The sequence below is a fragment of the Cynocephalus volans genome, chromosome 16 (assembly GCF_027409185.1).
Source record: "Cynocephalus volans isolate mCynVol1 chromosome 16, mCynVol1.pri, whole genome shotgun sequence".
NCBI classification, from domain to species: Eukaryota; Metazoa; Chordata; class Mammalia; order Dermoptera; family Cynocephalidae; genus Cynocephalus; species Cynocephalus volans.
Genome location: NC_084475.1, coordinates 63,763,698 through 63,769,965, shown reverse-complemented (window position 1 = coordinate 63,769,965; position 6,268 = coordinate 63,763,698). Strand labels below are relative to the sequence as shown.

The window sequence follows — 6,268 nt, the reverse complement described above, 5'->3', positions numbered from 1 at the left end:
CCTGCTGCTCAAGCTCTCTGTTGTGTCTTTTATTTCACTGCATGAATCTTTCATTTCAAGGAGTTGTGCTACTTTTTTAAGGTAATCTCTTTGTAAATTTCCTCCTTCATATTCTGGATATTTTTTCTTGTTTCATTGTGTTTTCTAATTGAGTCTTCTTCTATTTCTTTGAGTTTTCTTAAGGTCATTGTTCAGAATTCTTTCAGACTTTTCAAGAATTCCCTGTTCCATAGAGTGTGAAATTTGAGCCTTACAGTAATCCTTTGGTGGTGTCAGATCTTGTTTATTTGTAGTTCTAGTATTTTTTTGTTGATGTTTGGTCATTTGGTAGAGGGTTTGCTTCTTCTATTACCTTAGGTTGGCTATGAGAATAAAGATTTCTTTCTCTATTTGCAGGCTTTACTGGTGACTCTTCTTATATTGGTGTATTTGAGTGAGCAGTAGGTTACCTGGGGAGTGGTCCTGGCTGCTACTTTGGTGGTGAATTGTCCTTGCTTTACAGTAGGTGTGGTGGTGGCTATATTACACCGCCTTGGGTCCTGTTCCAGAGTCTTTGGCAATAGAATGATGCCCCAGTGGCTCTCATCAGCTGACCTCAGTGGGGCAGACCATGGGTCCTGGAACTTCCCTCTGGGTCCAAGGAGTGAGGAGGTGTCTCAAAAGAGTTTTAGAAAAGGCAAGGAGATCCACATGTATTGGGGATACAGTTTTCTAAAACAGTATTTTAAGTTCTTTTTAATACAAACTACCTCCTATTTAAAATTTTTTTTTTGTGTGTGTGTGTGTGTGTGTTCACATTGCCTATCAATGTGCTCATGGTGACAGCAGGTACTCACATTTTTGTCTAGAGAATTGATTAAATAAACCCTTGGCAAACAGTTCCAAGACCACTCCTTGATATTTGACAGTCAGAAGCTCACCAAAGCTTTGCTCCCAGGCTTTCAGTTAATGGCATTGGTTGTAAATTGCACACTCAAATACCCAATTGCCAGTGGACCTCTGCACTTGGATGTCTACCAGTCAACTATAGAGGATATTTACTGCTTTTATTTTCATTTCCTGATATGCCTTCCTGTAGCTTCTGCTAAGAGAATTTTGTTTGGTTTTCCTTCTTCTCATTATAGCACTAAACCCAAACAAATTGTTAAATATGATTATTCTTTTTTTGGTTCCTTCCCTTACATAAAACAATGTTACAAGAAAGCATGGACTGAATTTGTTAGCTCACCTCTATATCCTACAAGCAACATTCCCTTGTACAACCTAATTTACAGAAAGTTGATTTTTAGTTACAACTTGAATATAATGGTAATAAGAAAATAAACCATACCATCTATTTTTTAATCAGGTTGCACAATCAGGCTTGGTGTTTCTTATTTAAAAAATAAACAACTATATTAAGTTTTTTATAGTAAAAATTTAATGAACAAAGCAAAACAAATTGGCTAAATCTAAAAATATTTTTTTTGTTATATTAACCACAATATAAAGGTACACATGATATTATATGAAAAAAATAAGTGCAATCTCATAAATAGGTAAATAAATAAATATTTACAAAGGTAGGTAAATACATCATACATCACCTTAGGGCTAGTGCCTATAGAAATGAACACGAAGTTCCTTTATACTCCTGAAAACATTTGACACATTTGATTCAACTCATGTCATGGTTACTGCAGAAATGAGATTCTTTGAAATGGCAGAAATCATGAAAGCCTGATACAGTGTATTAGTCAATGAGGGTCATTTCCATGTCGGACCAGGTCTCATTGCCTCCTCCCTCATCTTTCCTGCAAGTTTCTTGATGAAGAGAAGGATCACAACCTCCGAGGCGCAAGGGCTGTGCTTCTTCTCTTTCAGGTAGAGAGTGAGTCTTTGGAAGTATTTCCTCACAGCCAGTGCGAAGTCCTCGTTCAACAGGGGAGTCTCTTCCACCCCCACCTCGGGCATCAGACAGGCTTCCAGGTCGTCCAGCTGCTGATAGAGTCCAGTGCAGTTTGTCCAAGAGGCTCTCATCCCAAGCAGTCGATGAGCCCTTTGTGCAGAAGAGGTTGAAGCTCTGCTGGGTCATCTCATGGAGGACAGAGATGGCTCGGGCCTTCTACAGCTGGTGGCCATCCAAGTCTTCCTGGGGGAATCCGAAGTCATTTCTGTCCTTCAGGCAGGACAGAGGGGAGATTCTCCTCATTTGTCCCAGGAGTATCAAGGCCCTCCTGGTCCTCAGGCTGTGGGTCTGAGGCAGATCACAGCCCAGAGATCAGGTCGCCTGGCAGCTGAGCAGCAGCAGGGCCATCAGTAAAGAACTGGACAAGGCCATTGGAGACATTGCATATGCTGCTGGCCTGGCTGAAATGGGCGACCCGGAGCCTTGGCCTCTAGGTTCTCTGAAGAACTTGCTTTGTTCATGTGTCTTAAACAGGGAACACACTAGTTTCTGTTTTCTAAATGCCCCCCTTACTTTCTACTTCTGTTTTGCTTTCCTTTATGCATGTTCTACATGGATTTAGAAGCATTTTTCCAACGCTTTATTATTATTATTATAATTATTATAATTATTATAATAATAATAATAATAATAATTATTATTATTATTACTTTCTCTTCCCCCACTACCAAAGCTTTTTTAGATGATTTTTTCTAATTGAACTCCCTATGAAATTTTAATAACACAGACATACTGTATATCCCTTTATATACTCCATGTATATCTCTAGTATACAGATAAGAAGAAACAGTGTAAAATTTGCTCTTTTTATACAATGTGGGGTTAAGAATGACAAAAAATTAAGCTATAATTTAAATTTAAAGGGTACTGACATTAACTTACATTTATAAGGAAATTTGAAAAACTTATTTTAATGCAATTTACTCATAAATTTTAATTATCAAATTGCATAATCAAAAAATTTATATAAATGTTTAACAATAATACAAATTTAATAATATGCTTATCACTCAAAGTTGCTGAAAAAGTTGAAATAAATTATTTTCTTTACATTTATTTTACTGTACTTTACATTTCATTTTGCTTCTTATTCATATGAGAAGATAATTTGTGAACTTCTAGGTAAAGATTATTATCCAGACATGAGTATTGTTGACATTTTTTTATTTTCAGCACCTGACATAAGTATCAATGTGTTGCATAACTTTAGTAGTATTAATAATAAAACATAAACTATCTGCATTTAATTCTGAAAGACCACAACACATTTAAAAGCACTGAGGACCAAATGTATGCAACATCCACAAGACAGCCAATGGCAGCTCAAATGTATGTATGTTAAGGCCACATCTTGTGGTATGACTTTGAGACCCAGTAAACAAAAAAGAGAAAGTCCTCCAATCACAGTCAGTATTCACTATAGATTTGTACCACTGCTATTGCATACATTTCGTGTATCTTTCACGAACTCAATGTCAGTGCTTCCTATGTGATGCATAAGAAAACTCAACGAGAAAAATGTATACTAAGGAAGAAGATATATACTATTTGTTGGATACTTTGAGCTTTGGAGGGTCACAAACTATTGTACTATCTAAGATTTGTTCACACCCAGGAACTAATCTTTGTACCCTTGGGGAAATGTCAGTCCCAATAAGAGCATGTTATTTAGGAAATTTTAATTTGAGTGTCTTTTTTTTGTTTTTTTGCACTAACGTTCCAATTTCCCAAAGGTTTTCAGAAGTTCCAATCAAACTCAATTCTTATCAAATAAAGGGAAAGAATCTTAATCCTAAATTCATATCTGGACAATAATGATTATTATCATGTGAAAAATTAACTCTCAGCTCTAATCCTGACCCGTGGTCTTTCTTTTTTTTTTTTTTTTTTTTTTTACCTGTAAGGAATTAGGTTGCCTCAGCCTTCTAGATTCCTACTCTAAGTGGTAGGTATGAGACCACCTTAGCAAATCAGCTATTTAGTAGCTGTAATTTTTACTGAGGCAGTTTCTCAGACTTTCTCCTTTTACTGGAAAGCATTCATAAATGATCAAGGGGTTTGGCTTCATCATGGTCATATTTGCTCATGTTATAATAAACAATGACTAATATTTCTAGTCCGTTCTTACTGACTGTCAATAATGCCTACTCAGTTTATTTTAAAACCACTAGAATTCTAGTTCCTTTAAGGCACATATGGCTCTGGGGATTGTAATTGCAAGAGCGGCATATGTCAGCCTTTGCCTAGCACTATGTGAAACTATATTATGACTTCCTCTCTAGTTTGTCCTCTACTTTGTCATAATACAACATAACCAGCTGGTGTCACATGCAGAGCCACATATGAACACTGAAACTCTTCTTTATTCACACAGCTCAGAGCTACCAGATAATTTACCACAGTACATTTTGAGAATATTAGCTTCTGTCCCCCAAATAATTAATTTCTGGTTTTCCTTTCCTGGTCAATCAGGGTCAAAATCCCAAGAGTGTGTGTTTGTAAACTGTGAGTAGTTCTGACATCCTTTTCCTATCACTCAGACACCTAGGATTCAAATCATTTGATAATGTTTACATGACACTGGTAGAAAATCAGTATGTCTTTATAAGGGTAAAAATTACAGAAGGGATCAAATTTTTTAAATAAACAAAATAAATTTTATTATTAATTATTTTTCATGTTTCAATTTAATTCTTTATACCATTGAACAATTAAAACATTCTAAGTTGTGAAATGTGCACAGGGGTTTCCATAATAGATAAGTCTTCTTTCCAGAAATGTATGTTGCAAAAATTAATTACTTTTAGTAGTTCATCCAGTCAGCACATTTTTATTGGATGTTCAGTTCATCCTTATCATCAAACCCTGAGAATACAGGACAATAATGTCCAAGCTGTTTTTCTTGGTCTGTCAAACACTGGGAAATGAGTGATTTTTTGTGTGGTTGTTGTTGTTCACTGGAGATGGTGTTGGGAACTTTTTGCATATTCCCTTTTCCTTATAGCACATTACTGCAAAAATTTGTCTTGCTACCCCTGGATTTCTTTTCTTTTCTTTTCATCTTCAGATTACTTTTCATGAAGAAATGTGAATATGATAAGACAAACGGACTGTACCATGGTCACATCACCAGATATATTTCTTTCTCATTTCACTTTTTCTAGAAAGAAAACTGGTCCGATTTTGCTTCCCAATGCATGGGGACAATAAGAAAACAAATATATGTCTAAATGTGATAAATATATAAGAATGATCAAAAGGGAAATTAGAAAATATCTTGAGAAAAATGAAAATAAAAACACAGCATACCAAAACATGTGCTTCAGTAAAAACAGGACTAAGTGGGAAACTTACATCTGTAATAGCTTTCACTGAAAAAGAATAAGGATCTCAAATCAAAACCTTAACTTTACAAATAAGGAACTAAAAAAAGAACAACGAATAAATCCATAGCTAACAAAAGGAAGGATATAATGAAGATTAGAGCAGAGATTAATGAAAGCAAGAATAGAAAAACAGTAGAAAATATCAATAGATCTAATAGTTGATTTTCTGAAAGGATCAACAAAGTTGACAAACCCTTAATTAGATTTACTGAGAAATAAAGAGTGAAGACTCAAATAACAAAACTCAGAAATGAAAGAGGAGATGTTACAACTGATCCACAGAAGTAAAAGGAACCTAAGCAACTACTATAAATAATTATGCCCCAACAAATTGGATAAACTAGGAGAAATGGATAAATTATTTTAAACACACAACCTACCAAGAATGAATCAGGAAGAAATAAAAAATCTGACCAGATTTATAACTAGAAGGAGATTGCATCATAATAAAAACCTATCCAACAAACAAAAGCCCATGATTGGATGGCTTCACTGAAGAATTATACCAAGCATTTGAAAAATTAACACCAATCATCCTCCAACTCTTCCAAAAATTTAAAAAGAAGGGAAAAGTTTGAAACTCATTTTATGAGGCTAGTATTTCACTGATGTCAAAATCAGACAAAGACACTACAAGAAATCCACAGACCTATATCTCTGATGAATATTGATGCAAAATTCCTCAAAAAAATGCTTGCAAACCAAATGAAACAGCACATTAAAAGGATTTTACACAATGACTAAGAGGAATTTATTCTTGAAATGCAAGGATGACTCAACACATGAAAATCAATCAGTGTAATATACCACATTAATAATATAAAGGGAAGAAAACACACGATCACCTCAGTTAATGCAGAAAAAGCATTCCAAAAAATTTCAATATCCTTTCATGACAAAAACATTCAAGAGATTTGGAACAGAAGTAAATTAC

At 34.8% G+C, this 6,268-nt stretch overlaps 1 pseudogene; it reads right to left on the bottom strand.

Moving 5' to 3' along the window:
* Positions 1 to 1,769: 1,769 nt before the first annotated feature.
* Positions 1,770 to 2,320, bottom strand: LOC134364888 (interferon alpha-5-like; annotated as a pseudogene).
* Positions 2,321 to 6,268: the final 3,948 nt, after the last annotated feature.